Below are 17677 nucleotides of genomic sequence, written 5' to 3'. Positions count from 1 at the left end.
GACAGAGGAACAGCCCCTGTTTGCATCGGCTATTGGGTGTGTGGTGGGGGCTGAGTTTCCCTCCATCATCTACAAGTGATATGAATATTTATTTTCACACATGGACTACCCGTCCCTTATAAATTATACATTTTCCCCAACATGACTTGCTACATGTCGTGAATTGTATGTCTCTGTGTCTCCGGCATTCAGAGGCAGTGCTTTGCTCAATCTCATATCATTATCGAGTGCACACACACACACACACACACACACACACACACACACACACACACACACACACACACACACACACACACAATTACATCACCTCTGAGTGGCAGCGAATGCCTGCTAGGCCTCAGCGATCCAACACACAGCGTTAAATAAACTTACTTTATGATTCTGTGGGAGTCGCTACCCACATGTACAGATATAGGGAGGGAGCCAGAGTCATGGCGAGGATTTTATTCAAACGGGTAACAGAAAGGCTTGCTGGCAACACAGAAACATAACATAAAAGCCATGAGCAGAGTTTGTTTTTAGTAGTCATGCTCTGGACTGCCGGCATTAACACGTGCTGTGCCTCTGCCCTCCACTGAAAGACAGAACAACATATAAGAAGACTCTCCCAGCAGTAAAGCTGCGTCGCCACGGCCAAGCCAGCCCCACCCCCTGCAGAAGTGGCTTAACCACGCCCCCCTAGTCTACCACAGACTCCTATTTTTATATTAAATGAAAGACCATAGGGTGGGTATGAAAAGAAAATGTATATAATAATAATAATTATATATATATATATATATATATATATATATATATATACACTGATCAGCCACAGCATTAAAACCACCACTAATAACCACTAATATTGTGTTGGTCTCCTTTGTGTCACCAAAACAGCTCTGACCCGTCGAGGCATGGACTCTGCAATACCTCTGAAGGTGTCCTGTGGTATCTGGCACCAAGACGTTTGCACCAGATCCTTTAAGTCCTGTAGGTAGTAAGGTGGGGCCCACATGGATCGAGCTTGTTGTTCCAGCACATCAGACCGATAATTGATCATATCACATGTTCAGTTCACATGATGTATCAGAAAACAGGGTTCATCAGATCAAGTTCAAGTTCAGGCCACCTTCTTCCATTGCTCCATGGTCTAGTTCTGACGCTCATGTTCCCATTGTAGGCACTTTCGGCAGTGCATGGGCACTCTGACTGGTCTGCGGCTACACGACTCTGACTCTCACACCTTTCTATCATAGCCGGCATTAACTTTTTCAGCAATTTGTGCAACAGTAGCTCTTCTGTGGGATCGGACCAAGTGGGCTAGACTTCACTCCTCAAATACATCAATGAGCCCATGTTCAGGTTCACCAGTTGTCCTTCCTTGGACCACATTTGCTAGGTACTAACCACTGCATACGGGGAACACCCCACAAGACCTGGGGTTTTGGAGATGCTCTGACCCAGTCTTCTAGCCATCACAATTTGGCCCTTGTCAAAGTACGCTTGCCTGATTTTTCCTGCTTCCAATACATCAACTTCAAGAACTAAATGTTCACTTGCTGCCTAATATATCCGACCCCTTGACAGCTGCCATTGGAACAAGATAAGCAATGTTATTCACTTCACCTGTCAGTGTTTTTAATGTTGTGGCTGATCTGTGTATGTACTACATACGGCATGCCACCCAGTTAGGAATATGACCAGATCAATGTGCTCTCTTGGGATGACAGAAAACCTGGTGGAGATGAGTGAGTGAAAGAGACTGTCCTAATCTTCCTATTGTCAAATCATATTTCAATGAGCACACATTTCATGAGGGTTGTTGTTTGTTTGTGCATTTGAGAGCATTGTGGAGATTTGAGACTTGCCGTCAAGCTACTCAACTTTGGACTCGTTCTCAAGGTGGACTCTGGGTGAGTCCACTTTGAAATGAATTTGAACGACTCTGTTAAATTAAACCAACCAATTAAACCAAAAGCACTGTGTTGGTCTCTTCCCAAGGTCACCAATAGAAAAAAAAGCTCTGGAAACCAACAGTGTTCAAGAATGTATCTATTTTTCTTTCTCACGCTGTTTTGCACATCACCATGGAAATGGAGAATGTTATTTGTTGATGTCTGTACTGTTAATATAATTAAAGTAAAATGCCCTGACATACTGTCTTAATAAAATAATGTTCACTGTGAACCACTTCTCCACTGTATTTATTTACTGTAGTGATTACAATCCTGTTTGTTCCACCCCCCAAGTCAGTATTGTGACATTACATTGTGATCATAGTATCACATCAGAACACAGGCATATAAGATGGCCAGACAGAGACACATGCAGTCAATCTAATCATGTCTCAGACTCGGATTAACATCTATTCCATCAGATTTTTCATTGCCCTTGAGAAAGCACAATGAGTGAGTTAATTCATGTTATTCGTGTATGCATACAGTTTAGGAGCTATGACAACATATTAACAGGTTATTTACATCTGCTAGAGATTGATTGTTTATTGCCATATTTCTGTACTGTTGCACAGTTTTACACCGCTTCCATTAAACATACCAAAAGTGAGCTCCTGTCTCCGGGTACTTATTGGGAGAGTGTTTATCTTGCTGTATAGCCACGTATGGCTATATGTGGTGAGGGCACAAGAGTAAAAAGATTTACTTCACCTCAATGAATCTCCTGGCCTGGAAACCACAGAGTCACTGCTGAGAGCAAGGATGTCAGAACACCCAGGCCACACGGAACCCTCAGACAACTCAGAACCCCGAGGCTCCACGGGACTTCTAGGCCCAAGCGGACAGCCTGGCTTGGAGGAACGGGCAGAAGGCCTGGACCGCAGTGGCAGCACAACGTTGACTCCGAAAGCGGCAAGTCATCCCGCAAGTCCTTCAAGTCGGCCAACAAGTCCATTAAGTCAACCAATAAGTCCTTTAAATCGACCAGCTGGCAGGTCCAACGTCAGTGCGATCACAGTGGCCTACGCAAGAGCAGCAGTTGCACGTTCAAAGGCCATGTAGGCAAAGCATGAAATGGATATGGAATTGGAAAAGACACACGCCGAAATGGAAAGGTCCATGGAGAGAGCACCCATCGACACGGAGAGGTCCGCGGAGGTAGCACACGTTGAGGCTGCAGAGCACGCTGAGAGGGCATGCTTTGTGGCTGAAGAAAAGGCGAATGTGGCATGCATGGAGGCCACACTAAGGGCCCGTAAGAAGTAATAAGAAGCAGAAGCTGCAATTGCAGAAGTAGAAGCTCTTGGAGCCCTTGAAGAGGCATCACCTTCTTCATCACCCGAGTCACCCAGACGTCTCCTCACACCGGCACAGGGAGCTATGCAGCACACTTGGGAGTATTTCAACACTAATTTTGGGGAGCAATGTGGCAATGCTCCCAGCGCCGATTTGCCGCCCGCCTCCAAGCCCAACCATCTACCACCCTGTACCAGTGCCCAGAACCCAACAATTCAGAGGCATTCAGGATGGGCGCCCAGCCGTACCACCTCCAGGAGGCCAGCAGTACGGAGGCCCCCAGGATGTGGGCTTGGCCGTACCTCTGCCCATACCACTACCCAGAGCTCAGCAGTATGGATGGGCGCCCAGCCATGCCACCTCCCAGAGGTCGGCAGTATGGAGGCCCCCAGGACGCGGGCTTGGTCATACCGCCCCCCGGAGATAGATGACCTTCAAACAGCCGTTTATATTCCAGCCCAAGCGGACACCGACACAGCACTATCAGACCTATTTGATGTGTTGTGCGTACTTCAGAATGAACATCCCGACGCGGCTGTGGTGTTGGCTGGGGACTTTAACAGGGTAAGCCTTAAAAAAGTTCTGCCTAATTTACACCAAAACATCCCATGTGCCACCAGCGGAAATAGAACTTTGGACCACTGTTACACACCGTACAAGAACGGATACAAAACCGTCTCGCTCCCTGCTTTCAGGAAATCAGATCACTCCACGATTTCGCTGGTTCCCGTTCGTGCATGAACTGGTGGTGACGAGGGACGTAAAGTGGTTGTCGCACCAATCAGAGGTGACGCTTCAGGAATGCTCTTACTAACCTAGACTGGAACATGTTCCAATAAAGTTCCAGTGGCATCAGCGAGTTTGCGGAAGTAGCTACGAGCTTCATAGCTACGTTAGCGGACAGCATCATTCCCACAGTGAAAGTTTGGATATTCTCGAACCAGAAACCTTGGGTCGATAAATCCATCCGTGGCGCTATGAATGCTCATACGGGCCAGTCATTCATTTGGCCACAGCTGGCACTGAGGCAGGGAGCGCCAGCCTACCACACTGAATTCCCCTCGCCTCCCAGAGCCCACTCGTCCCACCCCTGAGTCTGCAACATTGGACAATTACAAAGCGGCGTCATACAACACGCAGTGAAGGACGCCAAATGGACGTACAGAGACACACTGGAGCTACAGATGTTGCAACGGAACACCAGACATTTGTGGCAGGGGCTGCGGACTATCACTAACTACAAGAGCAGCCCCTCCTCAGCCACGAGTGTGGACGCCTCCCTAGCCAATGAAGTGAATTCCTTTTATGCGCAGTTTGAGTCTGGCAACAGCACTGCTAGCTGGCCATCTAATTGGAGTTACATCACTGGGGATGAGCGCGCACTCTCAGTGCCTGAGCATGACGTCAGGAGGGCTCTGATGCGTGTGAACACCAGGAAAGCTGCGGGCCCAGATGGCGTATCTGGACATGTACTGAAGACCTGTGCTAACCAGCTAGCCCCGGTGCTCACTACAATATTCAAGATTCAAGATTCAAGATTCAAGAGGTTTGTTCGTCACATACATATACATACTTTCATACATATATGCAGTGAAATGTAATACAATCCAACACACAATAACAACACAATATGTCCTAGGAAAAATTTATTTCTAATAGACCAACTAACTGACTCCTAAAATGTAATACAGTAAGTCGAATACTTATAGAATAAATAAAAATATATAGAATAAAATTAAATACAATAAAATAATATGAAATAAAATGGAATATATAGAGGGAATATGCTTATGTATATGGAATAGGCAATTATGTATATACAGATATGTGCATTAAAGTGGCATGTGAATGAAGTGAGGTAGTGTTTGGGATAATACAGCACAGTATACAATGGTACGGCGCAGCAATACGGCATCACGAACAACCCAGAACAGTGACACAGTATGCGGTACAGTATGCTACATATAGTACAGTAAGGTAGTGGAGCCTATGTGTGTGGCTCAGTGAGGACCCCGTGCAAGTTCAGCATTGACAGTTCTTATGGCTTGCGGGAAAAAACTCAGTCTCAGTCTCTCTGTTCTCGCTGTGTGACTGCGGAGACGCTTGCCTGAACCGCAGCAGCTGGAACAGTCCGTTGTTGGGGTGATGAGGATCCTTCATGATCCTGTGGGTTCTGCTACTACACCTCCTGATGTATAAGGCCTGCAAGGGGGGGAGGGTAGTTCCAATGGTACGTTAAGCTGAACGCACCACCCTCTGCAGGGCCCGCCTGTCCTGAGCGGTACAGTTCCCAAACCAGGCAGTGATGTTGATATTCAACGCCTCCCTGGCTGAATCAGTGGTCCAATCCTGCTTTAAGAGATCCACCGTCATTCCTGTCCTGAAGATCACCTCTCCTGCCTACCTGAATGACTACCGTCCGGTGGCCCTCACCTCGTGGTCATGAAGTGTTTTGAGAGGCTGATTAAGGATTACATCTGCGCCTCCCTCCCCCGCACCTTAGACCCGCTGCAGTTTGCGTACCGGCAGAACAGATCCACGGATGACGTGGTCTCCCAGGTACTGCAGACCACGCTCACGCACCTTGATGGCTGGAAGGGGGCCTATGTTAGACTGCTGTTCATTGATTATAGTTCAGCTTTCAATACCATAGTCCCCACCAGACTTGCTGACAAGCTGCGGGAGCTAGGACTGAACTCTCCGCTGTGTGCCTGGATCCTGGACTTCCTCACAGCCAGGCTCCAGGTGCTTAGGGTGGGGAGGCACATTTCCAGCTCCCTCACTCTGAACACAGGATCACCCCAGGGCTGCGTCCTCAGCCCCCTACTGTACTCCCTGTACACACATGACTGTGTGGCCAGGTCCAGCTCCAATACCATCATCAAGTTTTCTGATGATGTCGTTGTGGACCTGATCAATGATGAGAAGGCCTACCATGAGGAGGTGGCTGACCTGTCACTCTGGTGCCAGAGCAACAGCCTCCTCCTGAACATCAGCAAAACTAGGGAGCTGATTGTGGACTTTAGGAGAGGCTTACAACTGAGGACGCATGAACTGCTGGTGATTAATGGGACTTATGTCGACAGGGTGAGCAGCTTCAAGTACTGGTGAGAAAGGCGAGGCAGCGCCTTAACCACCTCAGGCAGCTGAAGAAATTCCGGGTCTCAGTGAGGATCCTCAAGTCCTTCTACTCTGGAGCAGTGGAGAGCATCCTGACAGGCAACATCACTGCCTGGTTTGGGAACTGTACTGTTCAGGGCAAGCAGGCCCTCTAGAGGGTTGTGCGTTCAGCTGAACGTACCACTGGAATTACCCTCACCTTCAGGATATACCAAGAGGTGAAGTAGCAGAGCCCGCAGGTTAATGAAGGATCCTCACCACCCCAACAACAGACTGTTCCAGCTGCTGCGCTCGGGCAACCACCTCCGCAGTCACGCAGTGAGAACAGAGAGACTGAGACGAAGTTTCTTCCCGCAAGCCATAAAGACTGTCAACGCTGAACTCACCAGGGGTCCTCACTGAGACAGACAATCTGTCAAGAATCCTAAAAGGGAATCTTATCCAAATAATATGGATGGGAGGGATGTAAGCTATTTCTTAACTGGAGCACTTGTTCCAAAGTTAAAAAAAAAGAAGGAAGAAGATGGGAATGAGAGAGCAGGAGAGTGAGGGAATCTGTCAGTTGTCTTTGAGATTGACAGCTTTTGTGCGTCATGGTGGTCCTCGCGCATAGTAAGGCCTGCCTCAAGGATGAACAATCAGTCCCATGCACTGATTGTGCATGCACTGAATACCTACTATCTTTGGCAATACTTTTCCAAAACGAAAGATATAAAGATGGATCTTCCAAATGTGGTTTATTTCACAGAATTGTGTTACCTTGTGTATTCCTATCAAAGGATTGCGTTTGCTGTAATGTTACTGTGCGATACTCATGTGAAGTTGCAGGACTATTTTCCCTCCTGCGAATGATAATCCTGAATCTGTGAATAGCATTGATGCTTCATTATGTACCTGGTGCTTTTTGTCATAATCAATGTGAAGCATAGCCACCATAGCACGAGGGGAAACACTGATCCATCTATCCATCCATCCATCCATCTATCTATTATTCTATCTATCAATCTATCTATCTATCTATCTATCTATCTATCTATCTATCTATCTATCTATCTATCTATCTATCTATCTATCTATCTATCTATCTATCTATCTATCTATCCATCAATCTATCTATCTATCCATCCCTTCTCCACCTAAATCAATTTCTCTCTTTAACATTCTGTGACTGCCTCTTTTACTCCCATCTGTCTTTCCCATCTTTAATTCTCACGCTTCTCTTTGTCTCTTCATCGTTCACTTTATTTTTCTGTGTGGCCATATTTTAAAACCAACATGTCTGTCTCTCCCTCAGTTTCCTTTGTGGCCTCTACCTCCCTCCTCTCTGTTCCAGACACTTGTTATGGCTCTGTTTTTCTCTGTACAGGTGCACTCTGTATCTTTCAACCACTCCCTCTGTCTCTGGCTCGGTCTCGATGCTGTGACCGTCAACAACTCCCCTTTGAGTCTTCAAATTCCAATATATTTAGAGTAAAAAAAACATAGTTGTGGCAAGTACTTTTCCATGAAGAAGGAGTTTTGGTGTCGCCATTTAAGGCCTGGTGCACAAGAGTACGCAGCGGGCTTTAGGGACATTGCCATTGGAACAGGAAGAATGTTTAGGGATCGTCACATGAGGCTACTGGAACCTTTGCAGAAAAACAAGTTGCTAAGAACTCCCTGCAGGAACTAAGATGATGGGGAGTATGTCAGGAAATGGGACGGTGTCTCTCTGTGGATCCCTGATCTGATTTAATTTAGAGAAATAAAGAGTGGAACCCTCAGCGTATGGTCATGTGACATCCATCAATCAACACAAACTTAAATTATTTCTCCTCATCAGCAGAGTTTGATATGAATAATTATTCATTAACAAATGTTTTACTATTACAATATAAGACATATACAATAAGACAATATACATTTTATTAATGTGAGTGGGACCCAAATGCAGGACAGACTCAGAGATGCAGAAAAAAGGAAAAGGTTTATTTGTAAACTGGGTCTGGATTAGAGGTGGAGTAGGGGAAAAGGATCTTGTTGTAGCAGAAGGAAAGATGGGGAAAGAAGGTGCATAGCTGGCGGGTAGCATGTTGGTGAAGCAGCGACAGGCAGGCAGGCAGGATGGCAGGCAAGAGGAAAGATCCTGTGACATGGACAAGTTTAGTGTTCACTTAAAACACGACACAGACATTCAAAACTGTAGATTTGGTTTGCCTAAATGTGTACTCTAGTACCATGAAGGTGAAACAACAATCTGGCAAAGAGTGAGTAAAGAGCCGGTGTTTTAAAGCTGTAGTGGAGATGATGTGCCGATGGCCTGCAGGTGTGCGAGTGGGAGCTGGGAGAGTGGGGACAGGAAACCACGCCCACATACACACACGCAAAGACAAACAGGGGAAGACAGGAGACAAACACATAGAAACACAAAGGAAACCAATAACTGGAGGCACGGCCGGGGCCTGACAGTGCACCCCCCTCAACGAGAGCCTCCAGGCGAACCACCATGTTTGTCATTATGGAAGTCTCAGATGAGGGAGGGGTCCAAGATGAAACCAGAAATGTTGCTTCAGGAGGGACATGGTGCGGAATGTGCTCACTGGAGGACCTGGGAGTCCACAGAGTTGGGCACAAAGAGATGGTTAGTGGGACCATTAGCTGGATCTGGCTGGGTCTGCTGGGCCTCCTTGACCACTGACTCAATCTCCCAGGTGACCGCGGCTACCACACAGTATGATGGAGGGATGGTGTCTGGGATGGAGAGAGTCACTGGCGAATTGGCGAGAGACAGCATCTGGCTTGGGTTCCTGGAGCCCGGGCAGTAAGTGAGGATGAAAGCTATGCGACCAAACAACAAGGTCCCTGAGCCCCACACGAGTTGAGACATTTTGCTGATTGAATGTAGGCCAGGTTCTTGTAGTCTGTCTTCACAATAAATGGGAGTTTGGTTCCTTCAAGCCAGTGCCTCCATTCCTCCAGGGCGAGTTCAACAGCCAGCAGCTCCTGATTCCAGACATCATAATTCCGCTCGGCAGGGACAAAACAGCAGGAAAAGAAGGCACAGAGATGAAGCTTCTGGTCTTTAGTCAAGCGCTGGGAGAGAACCGCCTCTACCCCGGAGTTGGAGGGAACGACTTCCACAATTGACTGTTATGAGGGAGGGTGAATCAGGGTGAATGAGGACTTATGCAGACATTAGCCGTCTCTTTAGCTCAGAGAAAGCCATATAAGCTTTCTCTCCTTCTCCTGCTGTCTCCTGAGAAGGAGACAGCAGGAAATGTGAGTTGAGTGAGGGGTGCTGCCACTTGGCTTTAGTCCCTGATGAACCAGCAGTAGAAGTTGGGGAAGCCAAGGAACTGTTGAAGCTGCTAATTAACTAGGGCCTGCAAGATGGTAGGGGTGTTTGTTAGGCCGAACAGCATGACCAAGTACTGGAAATGGTATATGATAGGCATATTGAAGGCTGTTATCCATTCATCCCCCTCCCAGATTCCGCCTAGATGGTAGGCGTTACTGACATCCAGCTTGGAGAAGATGATGACTTCCTGGATGGGTTCAGAGGCGGAGTTGATCAATGGCGGGGGTTACTTATTTTCCACAGTGATGCCTTAAAGACCGATAATTGATACAAGGCCGAAGAGGGTTGTTTTTTTGGGAGCAGAAAATCCCTTCACCAACTAGGGACGAAGGTGGCCAGATGATTCCAGTGGTCAAGGAATCATGGATGTATTTCTCCACGGCCTCTTCTGGACAAGACAGGTTAAACAGACGGCTAGAATGCAGGGGAGCTCCGGGGACAGTTGTAGGGGCAATGAGGAGGAAGTGATACAAACTGCATACAAATCATGATAAGCAGTGGATACGGCTGATAGGTCAAGGGGTTCCGAGGTGAGGGGGGGAACAGCAGCCTCTGTAGAGGTGAAGGTGGACTGCAGGCACAAGGGGTAACAAAAGGAGCTCAACTGACAATTTTGTCGGCGGACTTATCTATGCGCAGGCTGTTAGTGGGTAGCCAAGGGTAAACAAGGACCACTGGGGCTTGGGGTGAAGAGAGAAGGTGGAACCGGATGTATTTACTTGGCTGCCGGAGAGGATGAGATGCAGAGGCTCGGTGTGGTGAAATTGGCGAGGAGCTTGCTGTTAAGAGCCGCATCTTTCAGGGAAACCATCAAACTTCACTGGTTCACTGGTGATACCGGCCTGGGCGGCAAGATTTATGTCCAGGAAGTTTTCGTCAGCTCTACTAATGATGTCCGTAGCAGGGACTGTTGGTTCCAGCAAACCGTGGCTTCCAGCTGCATTTGAAGTCGAAATTAAAGCGTTGAAAATAACAGACTGCTCTTGAGCAGCCAACTCATCCTTGACTAGTCCATTAACCCCATTTAAAAATATCCCCTGAAGCTCGTCATTGTTCAACCCAGAGTCAGCAGCCACAGTCGTAAATTCTACTGCAAATCTGGCTACACTGCGGGGACCCTGACGGAATGACAGGAGGCATTTAGTAGTGTCTTTATCCCAGATAAGATAGTCAAAAACCTCTCGTTTCTAAAACTAAATTATTTCAAAATTATATATATTATCAAAATTATTATTATTATTAAAAGAACAGTTATGGTTAGACTGACTCCCTCACTGCTGATGCCCAATCTAGAGCACTCCGTTTAAATAACTATTATATTAACAATTTTAGACATATATGTGCTGTACTGTAGGTGAGCACTGTGAGCGCACTGCATGAGAAAAGCCCTGCAGGTGCCCAAACCTCCAGCAGAACATTCGGGTAAGGGAATATGGGGGTCTAGAAACAGGGGAGCAGGCGGAGCTGGAGAGGGTGCAGGTTGGGCTGGGCATCAGGCAGTGGCAGAGAGAGATGAGCGGCGATGGTGTCAAGTTGGGCTCCCATCCATATGACATTAGATGACAGGTTCTGAAGTGACTACACCATGACACGGAGAACCTGGTCAAGAGACTTGCAGAGTGAGTCTGCGTTCACTGGGTCCATGATGGCCAGATTGTTCTGTTTTGAATGCGGGTGGGACCCAAACGCAGGACACAGACTCAGAGATGTAGGAAAAAGAAAGAGGCTTATTTGTGCACGGAGAGACAGAAGAGGCAGGTTTAGCATTTGATGAAAACATGAAGATTCAAAACTTTTGATTACACTTGCCCTAACGGGGAGTGCCACCGAGGTTAAACAACAATCTGGTGAGGAGTGAGTGAAGAAAGAAGAAGAAGAAGAAACAGTCTTTAATTGTCACACGACACTCCACAACACATGCTTGCACACACACACATGCTTGATGGTGGCCGGTGAAATGGCTCCTCTGCTTTTGACCCATCCTGGCTTGTCCTTCCTCCGGGGGCACAGCCAGGAGCAGTGGGCAGCATACGTGGACGCGCCCGGGGACCAGGTGATAAGTGTCCATCGCTGGTCAGACGATGATGGGTGCATGTTTTTGGTGGGGGTCCTTACTGACGTGAGGTGGAGGAAACCCCATGTGAACACGGGGAGAACATGCAAACTCCACACAGAAAGGCTCCTGTTTTTTGGAAGATAACCCGCCGGAGCACGGTGCCAACAGCGCCCCAGGCGGGAATCGAACCCAGGACCTTCTTGCTGTGAGGCAGCAGTGCAATGCACTGCGCCACCGTGCCACCGAAGAGCCTGTGTTTAAAAGCTGTAGCAGAGATGATGCACGATTGCCTGCAGATGTGTCAGTGGAACAGGGAGCCGGGAGAGTGGGGGCAGGAAGCCACGGCTTTGCCAACATTCTCAGAGACATACAATGGAAGACAGGAGACACAAGGGAAGAGGGAAACACATAGAAACACAAGGGATACAAATAACTGGAGGCACGACTTGGATTGCAAACTGTTGAGCTGATATTATGCCTGCATACCTGCATTTCTGTGAGGGTGTCGCAGGGCGTCTCGGATGATGCGGCCGGTGTCTTTCATTGCGTTGTACCAGACAGAGTAAAACAAGTGACTGTCGAAACGGCTCCATATCAGACAGCAGCAGTGGAGCCTTCAACACAAGCATAATGGAATTCCTTATCAAAATGATTGTATGGTCGGTTTGAATAACACGTGATGCTCCTATTGCGCCTTCATTCACCCGCTCAGCACTATTTTAATCCACCTCATCCCTCAATGCTACTCAAGCCACTGTATCAGGAGATAACAATTTTAAAAGATTTGAATGCAAATCAAATCACATCCTTTTCTAGTCACAGTGTGGTTAATAGTGCAACTGTGCGCAAAAATGACTGCTGTGGATGTAAAACAGTTTGTTATAATGCTGAATATACAAAAAAAAAAAATGTCAACAACAGCATCTTGTCTATAGCTGTCAATTTCTTGTTTCACAAGGCATCATAAGTGACAAATTAACTACAAATTAACAACAAATGAGTGCTTAATATATTTTAATTATATACCAATAACATCTTTGGCAAAACAACTTATTCTCCAATCAGCTAGAACATTGAAACCATCACTTATAACCACAAATATTGTGTAGCTCCCCCTCCTGCCGCCGAAAACAGCTCTGACCTGCCGAGGCATGGACTCCACAACCCCTCTGAAGGTGTCCTGTGGTATCTGGCACCAAGACATTAGCAGCAGATCCTTAAAGTCCTGTAAGTTACGAGATGGGGCTTCCATGGATCGGACTTGTTCCAGCACATCCCACAGATGCTCGATAAGATTGGACCCGAACACCAGCCATCCCTGTGATGTAGAGGAAAACACGATTCATTAGACCAGGTCACCTTTTTCCATTGCTCCATGGTCCAGTTCTGATGCTCACGTCCATTGTAGGTGCTTTTGGCAGTGGACAGGGGTCAGCATGGGCACCTGCTAGCCAGTCTGCAGCTACACAGCCCCATACGCAGCGAGCTGTGATGCACTGTGTGTTCTGACACCTTTCTATCACAGCAGCATTAACTTTTTCAGCAGTTTATGCCACAGTAGCTCTTCTGTGGGATCAGACCAGACGGGTTAGACTTCGCTATCCACGCACATCAATGAGCCCATGGGCGCCGATGACCCTTTCACGGGTACACCGGATGTCCTTCCCTGGACCACTTTTGGTAGATACCAACCACTGCATACACTCCACAAGACTCCTGTTTAGGAGATGCACTGACCCAGTTGTCCAGCCATCACAATTTGGCCCTTGTCAAAGTGGCTCAGGTCCTTACACTTGCCCATTTTTCCTGCTTCCAACACATCAACTTCAAGAACTGACTGTTCCCTTTCTGCCTAATATATATCCCACAACATGACAGGTGCCGTTGGAACAAGATGAACAATGTTATTCACTTCACCTGTCAGTTATTTTAATGTTGTATCTGATTGGTATAGATATTATATATATATATATATTTACACATGTATATGTATATATATCTCATTCATATATTAATAATAATATAATATATAATAATAAATATCAACCGAATATATATCACCAATATATTAATAACATTGCATTCATCCTATACATTAATTATTAATACAAAGATACACAAAACAAAATGAATCCTTTAATACATTTTAATGATATTCAATATTAGTATTCAATATTTTTCTAGGCATACTCTACTGCGCATCAAGTGAAAAAGATTGTGTCTCCAACACGTGCACAGTTAAATAATTGGAATCAATAAGCAATTACTTCGTAGTTTTTCGTAAACAAATTATATTACTCGAGTAGTTTCACTCTTTACTGGTAAGAAAATGATCTCTGCAGTAGCCCTACCTTACTCAAGGGATCAATATCACTCTATGATTGGAGTGCATGAACCGCTTCATCAGCGGTGTTCTCCATTCAATTAGAACACACACACACACACACACACACACACACACACACACACACACACACACACACACACACACACACACACACACACACACACACACACACACACGTGTCCTGTTCATTGCTCATTCATTCTCTTGCTGAACATACACTCACACAGCCCTCCCTCATAATTATTTGTTTACTTTTGTTTTGTTTTACCTGTGCTGTCAGCATGCTGGGCATACAGCACAGAGTATTTGTGCCATTGCATTCAGGACAGCGTTAGTCTGCAAGTGGAGTTCAAGTTCTCAACCTGCAATGCAACTCTTTATTAATTATTAAATCATCAAGAACTGCTGTAATAACTCTGTCCTGTGGACGACCTGTGGGATGACGAGAGCACAGCTTTTGTTTTACAGAAGCACCTCCAACCCCCCTCTTGGTTGAACTATTTGTTTGGGCCAAGCTCCTTTCCAGCAGGATCCGTTTTTGCGCTGGGCTTCTCATTTCCTCCAAAAATCACCACCGACGATGTAAATGTGCACTTTCAGGAAATAATAATAAATCACAAGGCGATAAGTCCAATTCTATGGAATGGCCGGTTGGGCAGTGCACTGTTACATAACAATGTTGCTGTTTCAAACTGGAGCCTCTTTATTTGCTGAATTACAAAAGGAAATTTGCACCAAAATGTATATTTTCTGGATTTTTAAAAACTAAGGAAATTGCAAATACACAAGGGATTAAATCAGGCATCCTCTTGTTAATGACATAAATCACAGACCTCTCCTGGTTAAACTCACCGTGTTCGGACAGAGGTAGACAACAGATATGTTCTAGTTCAGCATGAAAGTAAGTCAAATATTCAACCATTCAGATGATTTGATGATTCTACTCTATGGAGTGCAGGTAATCGGCGCATCATCTCTGCTACAGCTTTTAAACCCCGGCTCTTAACTCACTCCTCACCAGATTGTTGTTTAACCTCTGTGGTACTCTATGGGCAAAAACGACAAACAGTCCAATCAGTCATTTAATCACAAATACAAAACTCTCGTCAATATAGCGATGTAGAGCTGCTGCTTGGGAGATCAGTGTAGGAAGGCGGAAGAGGAGGGTCAAGCCTTTTAATTGCTGCAGCAACCATGGCTCCTTAATAGGACATGTTGGGTGTTGTCAGGGTTTGAAAAATGTATACTCTCGTTATGAGGCTGTAGATGGTTAACCAGGCTGTGTTTCTTCCCAGTTTAGTAATACTCCTGTGTGGGCTGCTCAAGTGGAGCCCTCGGTAGTAGCCATAGTTTCACCATCATTTAAATTAAATCACATCCCAGGGGCAGAGGCGGGTGAAATGGTCTTTCTTTTGGCAGAGTTCGTCAGAAGGAGAACGGGGACGAAAGTGACACGGATGACAACTCCGCTTTCCGCCAAACCCATTCACTTTAAACACACAGTTTTTCTAAACATAACTTAAAAAGCAACAATCCTCTCAACACCGCTCCAAATCGAACTCAAATCACATGGTTCCATCAGGGGGCACCTCGGAAGTCAAAACCCATTCAGTTCAACAATAAAGCGCTGGACCAGTCGTCTTCAGGGCGCTCCCCCAAAGCTTTCAAACTCCCCCAACTCTTTCAACTACTGAAACAGTTTTGTTTTAATCAGAAGACAAATTTAACATACACAGCAAGTCGCAACAAGTTTATATTTATTTATTTTGTTACATAATTTTTAATGACGAAATGTATTTTGATCAAACTTGGCTGGGTGGGACAAGTGTGTGTCAAGTGGTTGGGCCCACAGCTACGTGCCTGCCCCAAACTAGTGCGGCGATGAAAATTAAAGCTAAATTTGGCGATTCTGAAATAGCATATTGAACGGAACAACTAAACACCAAAATATTTTGGAGGGAAGCAGTGCGATAAATGAGGTGAGGCTAGAGCTGTCAGACAACCCAAAGGCACCACATGCTTCCACGTTTATAGTTCGCACAAAAGCAAATTTCTAGCTCATTAAGCATGCCTATGTTTCTGTACACCTCGCCAGGAGTGATAGGCAGTCAAGCCCAGGCCCCCAAACTCAAATGCGGCAAAATGAATAAAGATCACTTTAAATTAAATCAAAGAGTTGTCTGTCAGAAATAATGATAGTTTGTTTTGTGGCCAAAAAATAATTAGTCACTAAATGAACTCCTGATGGCCTTTAAAGGAGATGAAAGGCCAAAAAAAGCTTCTTACGATAGAGTTTTGCAGATGGTGGGGTGCAACTGTTCCAGCAAACATTCACATCAGACCAGGTGAAAGGGTGTAGAACATACGGCGACTGTTTCCAGGAAAACCCACGGTAAGATAAAATAAGATAACACTAACAGTCATTGTAAAAACCTCTCTGTAATATACTGTACCTGCGTCAATTTGCACCTGCTCTTTAGAGGCAGAGAGATTTCCACACAAAATCTGTAAACATACTTACGTTTATGCAGGTTTTTAATGCAAAGGAATGCGTAGTTGCCCCCGCTAATCACGCCTCCTCCCTTAAAATGAAAACAGACAACATTCCCCCCTAGCGTTGCACAGTGGTATTTTTGTTTGACGCCACGACAACCGGACGGACCGCTTTCGGTTTTCCTCAGATTGCTCCATGAAGAAATAATCAAAACCACTTTGGAAATAAAAGAGAAGAGAGAAGGTTAAGGCCATGGCATATAGGGAACAAATCTAAACATTAATGATGTCATTGTTCTATAGCTATTACACCGTGCAATCAACATTAACTTCATAATGATAAGTAAAAACAAAAACGTTTTCTATTTCCACAAATGCATAAAGGAGGGAAGTGACAGATAAGGGGTTGGATACTTCAGATGTCAAGCACACTGCACTTCCAGGTCTGTGAGCCTGTTTGACAAATTAGATCAGATTAGATACAGTATATTTGACAAATTAATTCCTAAAATATAGGCAGCTCCACAGACAGAACAGTCCCATACATCTGTCGCACAGTCCATACATGTACAACAGCCACATACAATAAAAGTAGAACAGGTCAGGTCACAAACAAACAAAGATTACTATATTACTTCAGATTTTTACTGGCCCGTCAATCATTTTTTCAGCATCGATTTGAATTGATTTGAGTTACTAATTGTCTTAAGATTCCTAGGCAAGCTGTTCCAAAGTACTGTTGCCACATACACAAATGATTCCTTACCCAGTTTACCTTTAAATCTAGGAGGAACAAAATCAGCGGTTACTACTGTTGAAGAATTCTCACTACGTGGCCGGTGTGTTGATGGTGACATGTTGATGATGGAGAGGTGTTGCAGGAGAGAAATGAGCCGATTTGCTCCGTAGCAAGATGCGGGCTACAGAATGCAATCAACCCAATAACCCCGGCACCACGTTTCCGAGCATAGTATAGAACAGACACAATTCATCTCCATAAGACTGCAACAACAGTTGTGTTGTAACATAAACCCATCTCCCTCATCCACAGTCAAAGTATTCCAGCAAACCCAACATGAGGCAGGTGC

Source organism: Zeus faber, assembly GCF_960531495.2.
Source record: "Zeus faber genome assembly, chromosome: 10".
NCBI lineage: Eukaryota > Metazoa > Chordata > Actinopteri > Zeiformes > Zeidae > Zeus > Zeus faber.
Note: the sequence above shows the minus strand (reverse complement) of the source record.